Source organism: Stegodyphus dumicola, chromosome 7 (genome assembly GCF_044657685.1).
Source record: "Stegodyphus dumicola isolate Sdum_Otavi_A_Nest chromosome 7, ASM4465768v1".
NCBI lineage: Eukaryota > Metazoa > Arthropoda > Arachnida > Araneae > Eresidae > Stegodyphus > Stegodyphus dumicola.
In genome coordinates, this window is record NC_140774.1 from 56,157,077 (window position 1) to 56,173,587 (window position 16,511).

The 16,511-nt window shown below is 32.5% G+C and overlaps 1 long non-coding RNA gene and 1 other non-coding gene across 2 annotated transcripts in view; both read right to left on the reverse strand.

Moving 5' to 3' along the window:
- LOC118184009 (uncharacterized) overlaps positions 1-16,173 on the reverse strand; it is an 86,395-nt gene extending 70,222 nt beyond the window's left edge. Inside the window, exon 1 of the long non-coding RNA XR_004757336.2 lies at positions 16,079-16,173. This is a non-coding gene — a long non-coding RNA (uncharacterized LOC118184009). The remainder of the gene's footprint in view (positions 1-16,078) is intronic.
- TRNAM-CAU (transfer RNA methionine (anticodon CAU)) lies at positions 6,376-6,465 on the reverse strand. Its single transcript is given in 2 exon segments — positions 6,376-6,411; positions 6,429-6,465. It is a non-coding gene; the product is annotated as a tRNA-Met (tRNA).
- Positions 16,174-16,511: the final 338 nt, after the last annotated feature.

A 16,511-nucleotide genomic window follows, 5' to 3' on the forward strand; every position in this document is an offset into this window, starting at 1 on the left:
CGCTTAGTGAAGTGGGAGGGTGAGATCCGAAATGCTTTTCCATAGGAGCAGGGCGGGATTCGGAGGCACGAGAGTACCGTCGTTGACCTTCCTGAAAGGAGGAGAGAAAATGCCGCTCGAAACCGGCCGATTCTCGTTTGTCAAACTGATAATTTGCGGATCTTTCAGAGAATGGTAAAAATACAGGAAACTACTGCACGGGACACAAAATTGTGAACTGAGTCTTAATGAAGAGAGATTGCGAGGGGGTGCAGATCGAAACAAGTGCGAGCTCTTTCGGGGTAGTTATTTTGAGAGGTGGGGATAATACTTGAACTCATGAGTTCTCGTATAAACTGAGAGAATAAGTAGCCAGGTACTTCAAAATTTGGCTTCGAATCCCATCTGAAATAACAAGTCTGTATGCCTTATCGCCTGTACACGGAACTGTACACGGCAAACACTGATTGATTATCTTTCATAAAGGCAACCATTTTTTAAATTTATCTAAATTAAATCTGGCCTTCATATACTTTATAGAAGGCCCTATTCATAATGAAGCCTTTATATTAACGTTTTCATCGAGATTACCCTTCCCGGCGAAAAATGATCAAAAGCATCCTGAAGCCATTTGAAGGAGGTCTACAAGATGACTTTCCAGTTTTAATTTTAGGTTTGGAGATAGAGTCACAGAATGCAAAATCTAGTGACTAAAGTTTAAGATTGGAAGTCTTATTAGAAATTGGTGCCTCAGATGCGTTACAAAAGGAAGTAAGAGAAATGAACTGTTATAAAAAAAGTTGATGACAGAACTAAGTTGTAGAATTATGTCGCAGAAATCATCTATAAAAACATTTACTTTCCAAATCCAAGCTTTTTAAAAACGTTTTTTTTTAATGTTTTACATAATCCATTTATTCCAGTTTCTGATTATTGAGTGGAATTGGTTTTAATTTAAACTATTTCCACGAAATTATAGTGCATTATTATTGTATTGTTGTTGTAAACAGATGTTCTTGATTTCTGTCTAATTTCTTGACACAGTTTGTGCAACACACAGAAATTAAAAGTAATCAAATTAAGAATTCGAAATAAATACTTGAAAATTTCCTACTTTCATTCTGAAATCTGAATTTTTGAAAGAGAAGCACGAAAGAATTCATTCGTGACAGATACGTTTATGTTAAATATGATGCTCCAAATGGAAATAAGTCAAAAGAACTGCAGAGAATTTCTCTCAGTCTCCACACATATAATGAATATATTTTTGCTGTAACAGAAAATATAATAGAACCTAGTAATCCAGATTCTAGATACCCAAATTCCCAATGACTTGAATCACTCCTTTTTCTTTTTGAGTCAAATAAATAACTTGCCGTTGATTTATCTGTGCATTGAAAACATTTTTGTTGATTTAAACAACGGCAAAAAGATTACAAAAGTCTATATTATAAAAAAGCTGATACATTAAATGGAATATGTGCAAGACACAGATTTTGCGTTCAAAATGTGAAAAAAATGTGTGGCCTTAAAACGTTAATAAGAGAGCAATTACTTATTGTAAATAGTTCTACTATTATTTATTTGCATTGTTTCGAAAGTTTAAAAGTTCTCTAGTTTTCAAAAACAAATAATAATAATAATAAAATCTGAACGCCTTCAGATTTTATATTATGCCCAAAGGAACGTTTCTTTAACTTTTTGTGTGTTAAATACATAAACAACATAAAATTCATTTCAACATCAATATCACGAAATATTTAGAAACAGCATATATTTCGAAGTTCCGATAAACAGTCCCGCGCGCTGGAAGTAAACAAATGTTGTTTTCTCTGTACAGTGTTGCCATTGCTCGCTTTGAAATCGTTGAGTTTATTGTGCCAGGTGCCCATGTTCGGATGGAGGATTTACCTTACTCAAACTTTGATGGCTCTAGGTACTGTTGCTATTAACAGTGCGAGAAACACACATACATTCATGCAGGTTCTTCATTATTTAATTTCTTTAAAGATAATACAGGGTGATAATATTTTGTGGCAGCAATTTAAAAAGTGATTCGCCGTTTATAGTGAAGCGCCGCAAAATGCTGTTTTGAGACTAATAGCCCTTCTAGGCTACCGCCCCTTTGAGCTAAAAAGCATACTATATAAATATGGTGACGCTGAAACAATTCCCTTTGTGCGGAAAAGATTTTTCCGCACAAAGATGAACAATGCAGTGTAGTTGAATATAATAATTTGTGTCTAAATTTAAATCAAATCTTTGGGTAAATAAAAAGCAATGCTGTATGTAATCCCTCTTCAAAAAAGTATATTCTGTTTAGTTTTACAGATAAGATATTATGTGCATAATCTGTGTGATCAAAACCAAATTATTATACAACTAAAATATAATAATTTAATTGTTTAATTTTATTGGAAAATGTACGCTTTATATTTTTTTTAATTAAATTAAAGTATTTTGTTTTATTTCTCTAAAATTGAGAATAAAAAAATAACTTAGTTGTTTTAATTAATATTGGGTCAGTCCATAAATTCGTGCCCATTTTTTTGATAAATATTTAAATAATATAAAAAGACACAATTTAACATTTGAATCAATTATATATTTTCCTTCATTATCTACAATGTCTCGCCATCTTACAGGCAGCTTTTTTATGCCATTGCTGTAGAAAAACTCTGGTTTTGATGCAAACAAACTTGGAAGTTCATTGTGTACATCCTGTTTACAATTTAATTTTTTCCACGTAAAAAATTTTGTAAGGCACTAAATAAGTGAAAATCACTTGGGGCAATATCTGGGGAGAAAGCAGAATGTGGCAAAAGCTCCCAATTTAAATTCACTAATTTTTTTTGCAGCGTTGTTCGAGCCGTATGCGGTCTATCGTTATCATTATGAAACAACACTTTCTTTATTCACCAGTCGTAGACGTTTTTTGATCAATTCTGAGTTAACACGGCAACGTTGTTCACTATAAACTTCTGAATTAAATTTTTGATTTGGTTCTAACAGTTCAAAACGTCCTGAACGGGGTTCATCATCAATGCTGCTTTTTCCAACTTTAAATTTTTTAAACCATTTTTGGGCAGTTCTTATACTTACAGTGTCACCATGTACACTATTAATTTTTATCGCTTCAAACCTGGCGGATTCACCACACGAAAATAAAAAATGTAGCACAGCACGTTTGTACAGATTATCTATATTTGATGATGTCAAAGTTGGTGATGAACTGAATAATATGTTTGTCAAACGATGACAAGTTTCAACAGGTTCAAAATTGTATTGTTTTAGTAAATACGTCACAGTGAATTCCACGCATACTCTTAATGAGCACGAACTTAAGGACTGACCCGTAAAAATTTCGTTTTGTAATCCATATCTTATCTGTGTAATCAAAATCAAATGGTTACCAAATAATTGTTGGAAAAATGTATTTTATTTGACGAAAATAAAAACATTTTACGTTTTTTATTTGAGGATTTTCGCTGAAATAATACAATAAACCTCACCTCTACCCTAGAAAAATTCTGTATGAGATTTAGAACTATCATTTATTAATTAAAATAAAGTTGCGTGTGCTCTTAATCGTTGTCAATTAGACATAATTAAAATTAAGTGAATTTATAATTATATTAAACTGATAGATTAATAAAACAAAATAAAACCAAAAACGACTCGCAAGGCCATTGTGCACCAATGATCTATGAACGGATGGTCACTGGTATGATGCAGTGAAGTATAGTTAAAGAAAATATTAAAAAAAAATTGAACTGAAGGGTTTCATTAACCACGTCAAGGTTATTGACTATCGGCTACTTGTGAACTGATAGTCAACAATATGCAATAGTGTAGTGTTTCGTACAATAATAGAATATATCGTGATGTTTGGATAACAAATTAATGATAGCGTAACCCTAAGTCAGTTCTCTAAAAAAATTTGAAAAAAACTCCACTATGATTTTTAATAGCAAATTTTTATACTGAGAAGTATGGACAGGTTTTTGCCTCTTTTGATAATGACTACGTCACAGAGAACTCTTATGGGAAGGAAGCAGAAAAAAATATCCCAAAATAGAAATAATGATTTTATGCTTTTTTTTTAAACAACCCCAGAGAAAATCGTTGTAAATACATGGCATACACTAAATAAAATACGAATTACCTTTAAAAATTGATTCCCTTGCACAAATCTTGTTTCCCTAGTCTGAAAATAATGTTAAACAAATGCTATGTCAAAAGAGAACTTGGAGAAAATTTGGAATTTGAGCCGTTCGTAAATTTCGCCGCTGCACTTCCATCAAAATAAACTGACAGCTTTCAAACCATGTTCGTATTAATGGTTAAAACTTGACAGTTTAATTTTGTAAGCTCTGTTACAAGTTAGGGAGTTCGGAAATCACAGTAGTTGTTAAATAAGGAAAACTTCTATCGCGTCTTGCTGAAAGGTGTCCCGTAAAGTTCGAAAAATTAGTGATCTTAATGGATACATCGTTGTCTGATAAACGGTTGAAAGTTATGTAAAGCGATGAGTAATGCCTGATACTTCAACGACACTACTCCTGTTGTTATTCTCAAGCGATTAAGTTGCAAAACCATGGGATTCGAGAATGAAAAAGTTTACAATAAAATGCAAACAACTTGCAGTTTAATCTGGGGGCCAAGAAACTATAAAAATGCATTTTGCTTGCACAGGAGAGCTACAAGAACAAACAAGGAACGCAATGTGTTCGGATAACTGGGTGTCTTTTTCAGCAAGTGTAATGAATTAAATCTGCTAATACCACATAAATATGCTGACTGCAAAATTCTTAGTTCTATTCATATTTTGGATGCTGTATCATCTGTATGAACATTTTTAATCTAACGACATTGATGAAATTTCATATAAACATGCAGATCGCATTCCTTTCTGTACATTTTTACTTCCTTGTACAATGTAAAGGAAATAGTGTAATCGGGAAAAATTTCGGGTATTTTAATTTCAACGGACATATCAATTTTGACCCTTCCCGAAACCGTTTGGACGTAAGTACCGACGACGACGGTGTGACGTCTGTACTTACGGACAGAATAAAGAACTCTTTTTGCAAAGTGAATAGTAAAATGGATTTGAAGTCTATTCAAAAAGGATTTTTCCGTAACTCCTGTACGTACGCACGTACGTATGTATGCATGTATCTTGCATAACTCCAAAACGATAATCAGTAGAACGTTGAAATTTTGTATGTGAAACTATTGTAAGATCTAGTTATGCATCCGCCTTTTTTATTGCAATCGGCAATATTTTACCCATGTTCATAAATTAAACATCCGTTTATCAATTAGACATAATTAAAATTAAGTGAATTTATAATTATATTAAACTGATAGATTAATAAAACAAAATAAAACCAAAAACGACTCGCAAGGCCATTGTGCACCAATGATCTATGAACGGATAGTCACTGGTATCCAATGTATTTATCCAATGTTCATAAATTTAAAAAAAATTTCATTACATGGTCTAAACAATGCTAAAAGCACGTAAGTTTCCTTTCTTCTATTCTATTCTTAGTCGTAGTCATACACTTCTAAATACAGAAGTGTTTTAAATGACGAAAAAAAAATTTCAACAAGTAAGAAAATCTAACTTTTGATGCGGTCTTCATGTTTCTATACTTCCGTTTCGGAAAGTTTTATACTCATTATGAAAAAAAAAATTATAAGAAGTTTGACTTCCGTACGACAAAAACTGATCGGGATATTTAATTTCAAAATTTGCAGTTTTTAATGTCATTTTCAACTTTCCTTAAGAAAGAATAATTCAAATAATCGGTTAGAATAATGCAAAGAAATAAGTTTAATTAAAATGCACGAAAAATTGTGTATAATTTAATAGGCCGTAAAAGGAGGTCATGTGGTGTCCCACCAGAATTTTAATTTTTATTGAAATAGTAATTTTGTTCTTACGGAAGTGAAGTTTTCAATTTTTTGATATCCTACTACTACCACTTTACATTTCGAAAAGGAATGCCGAAACTAACTCTACAACATTTATAATCCTTTAGTTGAGTTTTAATTTAATTTAACAGTAAATATTTAATTCTATGTGTGAAGAAATAAGTATTTATTTAATGGTAAATAAATCTTTGGGATTTTTGGTCATAATCTGAAAATTCAACAATGCAAAGGTTTTATGTGTTTACTTCTATTTTTACTCAAGATAAGCAAAGATAATTCATAATCCTATTAATTATAGAATTCGTTTTTTACCACGCTAAGTAACAGTGGTTATACAACAGACATTTAATTATGTTGCTATAATTTTTAATCTAATTTTCAAGATCTCATTTCTAATTTGTAATCTTAGTATCCAGTCTATTATCCAGGAAGGTAAGCGGGGGTAAAAATGTTTGCCCCGGGTGAGGATCGAACTCACGACCTTCAGATATCTCTTTTCAACGGATTATGAGACTGACGCGCTGCCTACTGCGCTACCGAGACTTGCAATAGAGTGTTAGTTCCGCATTCAATATTACGTTTCATTTGTATCATGTCAGAAAGAGCTTTACAACATAGATGCCAAGTTCTTAGGCTGTAAAATTTGGTTTGTAACTAATTGAAGAATGATTGTATTGTTCGACGTAAGTTCAGTTTCTGTTAATCATTTTAGTTGCTTAAGCAAACTGAATTACGAGTACACGTTTTAGTTACTTTTACAAGATAATGGTTATCACTTTTAATTTTTGAATTCGAAGTTAGAGAAGGAACGAAAATTTTCTTGGCTGTCTAGAAAGATTAATCAGTATTGAGTTCCAGTATAATTATATATAATGACGGTACATGCGCAAAATCACCTCTGTTATGAGAGCACCTGAAAAGCATCCTATATCTTTCAGTTGCTACACTGCAAAATACCACTTGTAAGGAAAAATAGAAAGCGCTCTGCAGCGCCTAACCATTTAACTTGCGACCGTGCTTGTATGGTGAAAATGGATTGTTTCAGTGAGTTCTATCATTCCTTAATGCCTGTTTGAAGTTAGCTTTGAAATAACTCGTGTATTAAAAGAACATGCTACTTAAGCATATTGGTATGAATACGAATTTATGGTCCTGTTTCTGAAACATTATATTGATAAACTTCTCTTCTCTTAGAATGAAAAATGAGCCTATGACAAATTTGACTAATACGTGTCAAGGGCTGGCTGACAAGATTTGGAAGGATTTTTACAAAAATACATGACTTCTATAATATTTGTACAATCAACTGAATATTTTAATTTTGCTAAAAAAATGTTTGAGCAACCTAATTTTCCAAGCTACCGCATTGCAAACTATGACACAGAGTTTTAAATGCCATTATACGTTTGATACAATGATGCGATTCAGGTAACTCGCGACGGTTGGGCAGAAACGTTTCCTGAAATATTTTTAATTCGATGAATCGGTTAATTGCAACAGGCAATTTTTCTCTTTAGAAGCTTGTTTTATCATTAATTTAGCCAAAAAATCTGGTTTAAAAAAAACACTTTAGTTCCATCACTCCTTAACCATCCTGAAAACTAACCATTCTATTGTAGCAACAATTTGTCTTTAAAAGTCATCGAATATGACCGTAAAAATACATCGGCAGAGTTTGAAATTTATACAAAGATCGAAATTTCAGAATCTTTTGAGCATTAATCGATCGAAATTTACAAGCAATAGTTTTAATGTTTAAATTTGAGAAGAAAGAGAAATGATTAATCAAAATTTGGTACTTTTTTGTTAGAAAATTAAATAAACTTCATTTATCGAAGGCAGACGATTGAAAGAAAAACTGAAGCTTTACTTAAAAGGCGTATACTAGAAGAGAAGATGAATACTACTTCCTTATTTAAAATAATAAGTATCAAAGAAAAAGTAAAAAATATTTATTAAATTTTGCAATAATTATTCGGATTAATTATATATGCTTGTAATGGAATGTTAAAAAATTCTTTCCTCTATCACTGCTAAGCACGTTAAATTAAAATGTTTCCTTTAAAAAAAAATATCGCTATTTTCTGAATTTTCTTCAGTACATCATGAGTTTTCAAAAACTCGAAAAACTCTGTATTGAGGTACAAAATACGTGACACTCGAAACGCCTTTTTTACAGCATAATGCTACAGATGTTCATAATTATTATTTGGATACAAATATATCTTAAATTACATCAACAAAACAGATTGCTAAAATTCGTAAAGATTTCAGGTATTAAGAAGTTCTTTTTTACTTTTAAATCACCCAGTTAAATAATGTATTTACAGTCTGAAAGGTATATAGAAGATGTTACACGATATCAAACGAGAAAATGGCTATTTTCTGGTAATGCAGGGAAAAGAATATAGAAAGAAATGTTTCGCACAGTGGCAACATTTACCAACTTGCGTGGTTAAAACAGATGTTTGCAATATTTTTGAGTTAATAAAAGGTATTCGTAATATGCCTCTTATCTATCTAATATGATTTATAATGCGTTTAACTGACATAATTTATAATATGACAAAATGGTAAATTTTAAGATTACCTTCAGGATTATTACAATTATTAGACAATGTAATGACACATTTACTACAGATTTTAATACAGGCTACTCGTTTGTTTATATATTAATTTTTATTTCAACAATAATATCTGTAACTAGCATAATTTTTAATTCATTATATGTAAGTTTCATATGGAAGGGAGTACTCTTCATTAATAATTTATATAAATATTTGCACTGTTTAATTATTACTAGTATTAGTATTGTTATTAATAAACTACTTGATTACATTTTGTGAAAAATCTTTATTACTTCTTTGAAGATCGATTGATAAGGACTTAAATCCTCCATATATCATCTGTTCAAATCTCGATAGCAACGAAGAAATACTTCGGAGGAATCTACTTGGAATTTCTTTATGAAAATGTTCTTCTTTTTAAGTATAATGAAACTGCTGAAGAAGTTTATTACATCCTGAAGTACCCAGTTATTCACCCTTCCTCTTAAATTTCATCATAATCCTGAAAATGAATGATATTAATAAAATATGGTATTCTAAAGTAGTTCATAAAACTGGGGGTGTGAGAGAGATGCCTAATATACGAGATATCCTGAATAATATTTTGAAGCTGAATTTTCTAAATTGTAATGAAATAAAATTTAGTGAGTTCATATTTAATGTAAAATTTTGCAAAGAACTGAACCGAATATGTACTAAGACATTAAATGCTAGCGAATGCATAATAGAAGTTAGGGGCCTTTAACCAGCATAAAACATTTAGTTTTTTTCGCACTTTTATTTAAAGTAATATAAAATTCACGAAACGGAAATTGAATTTGCCCAGATCTGAAGGCATATTTCTCAGTAAATTCATATGTGTTTATAAAATAATGTATATTTATCTTAGGGAAGAGATATAGATAAATCATTTTACTTCCTTGTACGAAGTAAAAAGGATATACGAAGTAAAAAGGATAGTATTGTAAACGCGAAAAAATTCAGGCATCATATTTTAACGAAAATATCCATTTTGACCGCTATCGAACGCAATTTAATGATGTTTTTGGGTGACATCTCTACGTAAGGACAGAATAAAGGACTGCGTTTTCCCAAAAAATTATAAAACTGATTTAAAACGAATTCTGAAGATAACTTTTCGTGGCGTTGTGCGTACGTACCAATGTACGAACGCATCTCTCGTAACTCAAAAACGAGTAGCCTCAGAACGTTGAAATTTTGTATAGACGAATGCTATAACATGTAGATGTGCCCCTGAAATTTTGGTTCCAAACGGTATCACAAAATGTATATATATATATCCACCCTATTACCCGGCTCAGTAATCTGTTTTTTTATTCTGTAGAGACATTAGGTATTTTTAAGCAGGCAAGATGAAAAACGAGCAATTGTTTTCGCCGGGAATCGAACCACGGACCTCTGAAATACCGGCCCAGAGAGCAGAACCACTACACCACGAAAGTACGCTAGGAAGGCGGGAGAAATACCTTATAATTCTTATATGTTTATAAATCGTTGTGCATTTTTTGCTTTAAAAATGATTGAGCTGTTTTGTTCTTATCTTCCAGTTAAGGTTTCTATGCCTTTAGTAAATCTGCATGCAATATTTGTAGAATTATCAACAATTTAAAAGTTGTTTAAGTGCCGCTAAGCCTAATTATTTTTACCATGGCGGCGATCTTTGTAACAACTGAAACCTGTAAAATAGTGGATTTGTTGCCAATCTAGAGAAACTAGGCTTTGCAATAACAAAGATAACGCCTTCTTTTATTATTGCGAATTAAATCATGCTTGGTCCATTCTGGAATTTATTCGAGGGAATAAGTGTTAAGATTTACTTCGTAATTTTGAGTTTTTATGTATTTTTCCCTTGTCGCGAAGTGAGAACTGAATTAAATTAATGAGAAATAGTGAATCGTCTGTGAAAAACTTTTTTTTTTTTTTTTTTTTGTTTCTTTAATTTCTTCTATACATCGTTTTAGATTTATTATAGTATTTGAATAGATCATGTGGAAACGATTATATAATTCTTCAGATGACATAAATTTTGTGTATTATGAGTTATAAAAATGAATGAAGTGTATCGCTGTTAAATAAACCTAGCGCCATAGTGTCGCTATGGTAAACAAAAATAGTGAATTTTAAAGAGTAAATACATTCTGTTGTGGTTTATGCGCTAAGTAGATTTAATTCAAACCAATAAGTTTAAATGAAATGCGATGGAAAATGTGTAAGGAAGTCATGCGGTGTAGACATTAGATTTTTTAGCAAGCTCTTCAATGCTTCCGACCATCCAGAAATGTAGGACGAGATTGTAGCAAAGCTATCTAGGGAAAGGCATATCTTCATGGAAAGTTTACTAAGTGAAAGTGATCATATTTACTTTTCTGTAGGTCAATGATTGCTCTTATGATTGCATTTATTAGCTTTTATCAATTTAAACTGTTAATAGAACTGATTTTGCTTAAACAGCATCTTATGATTAAAAAATTTTGTTGAGTCATCCAGACTGGAAAATATTTAGTGACTTTGACTGCCGTACCAAAGGGCCCGGGTTCGAATCCCAGAGAAGTCATGGATGTATTTTGTCCGTTTTACACAGAAAGCAACGGTGGCCCATCTATTAGATATCTTGATAATAAAGAGACCACTGCTTCCGGCCTCATTAAGAGCCAACGCGGCCCTTACTGAGGTCTGGGCTTACTGAGGCTCGTGTGTTTATTCTATGTGTGTGTCTATAAACGGCAGGAGGCCGCCATTGGGGAGAAAATTTTGGAATTAATGAGGCACTCAAAATTTTACAGGTGACAGCCTACCAGCGGCCGAGCGATATTACGCTGAAGACTGTATTTCGATTCAGATTTAAGCCCTGGGAGAGCAGGTTAGCTTCATGAGAATTTTCGTGTCTTCATGTGTGACATGGATAATAACAAGCTTTCTTTAAAAAATCCTTTACTAGGGGCATACATTCCCACACGCAGCTCGAGTGTCTTTGTCTTATTCTATTAATCTAACTATAGATGAGTTTTTAAAATATTCTACACTGCTTTTTCCTTCAGAAATTTATCTGTCACAGATTTATATGAAATTGGAGATTCAGATATTGTAATCAGAATTTTCGGTACCACCATTTCGTTTCAAATGCATATCATTTAAAGGTTTCTATGGCTGAAAATAATATATTTTGCTTATGTTAGAATGTTAAACTCATTTGCCTAAAGTGGTCAGTATAAAAGTCATTTACCTAAAGAAAGAATAAATAAATAAAAGTCATTTGCCTAAAGTGCTACAGGGTTTTTCAGAAATGAATTTAATAACTTTAATACTTAAATTTTGAGCAAATGACCTTCAAAAAAGAACAATTTTCTAAAATTATTTCTTACGAAAAAGGTCAGCTGAAACGACCCAACTCGATGTAAAGATTCACAGCCGCTATTACTGCAGCTAAATCCTGGATATATCGTATCTAGAAGCTAACGTCTCCTAACAACAGCATTCTTCTTCTTCCAAATTACCATTTTAATGGGGTTCTAATATAATCCACCCCCATAGTGGCATTCTAATAGCTTTTCCTTTCCTTAAAAAAAATTCTCCACTAAAAAATAAGCATTCGAACTCAGATCGATCATTAACGGTTAATGAAAGAACGAAAAAAATACATCGAATTTCAAACTTGATCAAACCTAAGTCATTTCTACGCTCCTAGAACATAAATAATCCGGAATACCATGAATGAAATGAATAGCGCCATCTGGCGGCGACGTGTGACGATGAGGGGGTGCGAAAAGATCGTCATCAGGGAAAAGCGGGGGATGAAATGGCGTAGAGTCGTCGATGTCCTTAAAACTGCTTAAAAGTGCAGACCTCTTGGCGCCACTTTGGCCAGTCAATGGAATAGCGTGGGCTGTTTGGCTGTGTTGTCGATCCTCAGTCGACAGGAAGTTGGAGTGACGTAAAAAAGAACGTCACATCCGTTTCGAGGAATTTCTCAATCAAACTTTTTTCGCTCCTTTCTGCAATAGGGAATAAGGGAGGAAGTTTTGTTTGTCGAAGAGAGGTTCTGCCTTTCGTGAGGAAATTTCTGAGAAAACAAGTTTGAATTTTAGATTGTATTTTCTGCAGTGATACTCCTTCTAATCAATAAGGCTTCGCAGCTCCCCAAACTTTTGTCTACCTTTCCAATATTAAAGAGTCTTCAGAACTGAAGGTATGCTTAGGCTGCGAAAACCAGCTGGGCATGCAGTTGACATGAGATTTGGTACAAGTTTTACGTTAATGCAATTTACAATACTTAGGTTTGAAGCAACAGTGATTTAATTATTGGATTGTTTTTTAAGTATGCTAAATGATATAATTCGTTTCACTGTCGAACAGAATTTCTAAATAAGAAAGGAATGTAATCATTGGATAAAATAAAATAGAAGAAACAGTTTTAAATATGAGGTAGATGTACATAGTAGCTTACCTTGCATTAATTTATGCATTTTCATTTGCTGCATCAATAAAACATAAGTTACAGAAGTTAATTATACGTGATTTAAAAAAAAAAAAAAAAAAAAAACATGGCTTGTCGAGGTACATAACATATGACGTTCGATACTTCTTTTATTAATTACGATAAAAATGCTCATAAAAATTATCAGTTGCATATATTATAAATTAAATATATTTTTTTCCTTATGCCAATATTATTCAAAACAAATGGGAGACTTAGTACGCTCAGATCCTCACTATATTAATCTCTTTTAAATAAAGAATCAATAAATTTGAAAGAAATAAATTAAAGGTTTTATGTTTTTTCCACTTGCGGCAATCTAAAAATTGGTATATTTGCGAGCTCATGTCCTAGGCGTATTAAATATATATATATGTATATTATTTTGCTCGATAGCAAAGCTCATCAAATTTCGTGTATGATGAATGAATGATAACGTAACGTAACGAAAGTAACAGTCCTATAATTTGAACAATACTACTTAACTTTTTAGCCTCATAATAAACAAATTAATTAATAGAAACATCTTTACAGTAGTCTACCCAAATTTTTTAAGGTTAAATTACGTTACATTCATTTATCATCTACGGGCTTTGAAAGTATTGCCAGCATATAAATTTTTTAACTCCCTCAAGCCGGTGACTATAATAAAAAAACAAAAAAATTCAGTGACCTATGATCTCGACGGTCACTAGGGAGTCCTTCGCTCAGCTTTGTTTAAAACATTCATTTGAATTTTTTACACGCTTCCTGTGACGCGGGACTGTAAACCCACACATCACAATATTCTTGCATTTCATTTTGACATCAAAAACATCTTTACCGCAATTTTTGGATTGTTACGTTATGAATACATTATGTTTTACGTTATAATAAACTCGTCATCTATGAGACTTCAAAAAGTTTTGAAAATATCCCACATATAAGAAATTTAATTGATTTCCCAAGCAATCAGAAAGGTTTCAATGTGCTGCCATTTGGGAAAACTAAAAATCTTTAATTTATTTTTGTTTTCAAATTTAATCAGTCTTTAACGGCTTAAGATGCAACGTAATTTAAAAACAATAAACGCACTTTTTGGCGATTTATTTCACCAATACATATCACATCGGTTGCTGTCAACAAGTAGGTTGTCGGTGACCATCAACCTTGACAACCAGCTTCAGTCTAATTTTAACTGACTCATAAATGAATTTCTGTAACTCTCATAAATTTTAACTGACTCATAAATAAATTTCTGGAATAACTGCGCACTGTCGTCTATGACACTGTAGAGATATTAAGCACTTTTTGAAAGCAGGAGAGATCAAAAATGGGCAATGCAGTCGTCGGGACTCGAACCACGGGCCTCTCGAATAAGCGCCGAGTGTGCTGACCACTACACCACGAAGGCATGATAAGAAGGCAGAAGAAATACCTTATAACACATCTATCCATGCATTTTATTGAAAAAAATGGGCAATCAAAATTTAGAAAAATAAAGTATCTCAAAATCGGAAAAGAAGGCTTCTAAAATTTTAGAATGACACGTGACTAAATTGCCATGAAAATTTCGTGTGTGCTTTTTAAGTAGCGCAGGAGACTGTAAGACGCAATGGGATGTGACAGTTCAACCCCAAAACAGAGAACCAAAAGAAGGAAGAGTGTTGGAGGGCAATATTAACAAGTAATGATATACGGTATGATCTGACATACGGTATCTCACTCGCATGATAAAAGAAGACAACTGAAAAATAGCAGTCTAATCCAGAAACAGTTCAACTAAATTCAAATAGATAACTGGGCAAACAAAAATTTCCACAACGTCCTTCTCAACAATTATAATGTGAGACCTTGCGAGAGACTTTCTAGTTCCTTAAAAAGCGATTACCAGTTTAGATCATCCTCGCTATTTCTTTGATTTATCTGCTTGTGATTTTGGTCAACAGTATTCCAAAAACTGTTTTAGAATACTTCCAAAAATGGAAACGCCACGTAAATTAGTGTACTGATGTAGTACAAAGAGCATATTTTTAACAATATGAACTAGTGTGTCCACATTAAACAGCATTCACAAGTTTGCATTTCTATACGTGTATTTTTAAAGGGCATAACACGAATTAAATTGGCAAATGTTACAACAAGTGCCAACTGAAGTTATGTTAATTTGTCTAGAAGCATTTCGAATCGGACGATACAAGGCCATTCATACAGGATTTGGACAAAAACCATTTTACCAGCCTAGAGATGGATATAAAAAAATATGAAGCAGTACACATAGCCTGAGTGGAACTTCGTAGCACCATTATGAATCCCCACTGCGCTTGATAAAAACAAAAAACGAAGGTTGTAGGCATTGAATAAAGCTTCACAATCTATAGTCTGTTGTTTTAAATTAAGCACTTCAAGGTCTTTCCAGCATTGAATACAGCTTCACAGTCTATAGTCTGTTACTTTAAATTAAGCACTTCAAGATCTTTTCATCACTGAATACAGTTTCACAATCTATAGTCTGCTGTTTTAAATTAAGCACTTCAAGATCTTTCCTGCACTAAATACAGCTTCGCAATCTATAGTTTGTTATTTTAAATTAAGTACTTGAAGATCTTTCCGAACGTCGCACATTTGCAGTCGTAACACGTGTCGTCATCACAGGCCATCATTTCTTATCTCTAACTTGTCTGAAACTATTTAAGGCAGGCTTTATTCGTACACTTTTCACAAAGCAGAATTATTAAACAGAACTGAAGCACGAAATAGAAATGGGCGAAATTGCTCTGTTATGGGATCAGATCAGAATCTCTTGTTGAACTGAATTGGTTCTTTTTTACAATTCATCGCTCATTACCAATAAATATCCTTGACGAATAAGATCGGGAACGGAGAATGAGTCAACGGCACTGTGCTTGGATCAATTGAAGAATGGAAAGAAATAAAAAAACAAGCATTATTGAGAGCATTGGTTCAATCCAACCGCTAACAATTTCCATCAACTATAGTTTTGAGATTCTCTAAAACCTCCTTTTCACATAAAATAAACAAAACGTCCGAGAAATTAAGAAATGATATCAAACAAATTCATTTTAAACATAGCAAGAATGGAAAACGAACTTACGCCTGACACGCTTAGGACAAGAGCTCACGGTGGGTGAACTCTAAAGGTACTACCGCGCCATTATGGCGAATCACCATTCATTCGCTCAATAAAGTGAATAAGTTCTCGAAAGAATCCAGTAGGCGAGGGGAAGAAAAAATATAGAATTTGATCCATCTACCGCAGCTGTCGTTGCTGTGGTTTTGAGATAAGAAGGATGTTTATTTTAAAGGTAAAAGACTATAGATCATAACAGCTGCTTTTATAAACTTTTATATAACTCGCTCATGCTATTTGTGAAAATTTTGCGATCGATTTTTTAAACTATTCGCTGATAAATTATTTTTCTTCTTTCCATTTCTTATTTTAGCTGTTTACAATCACATTATCAGTTTCCAATAAATGCTTATTTTATTTTTTTTAAAAATAGAACTTTTAGCCCAAAACAGACATT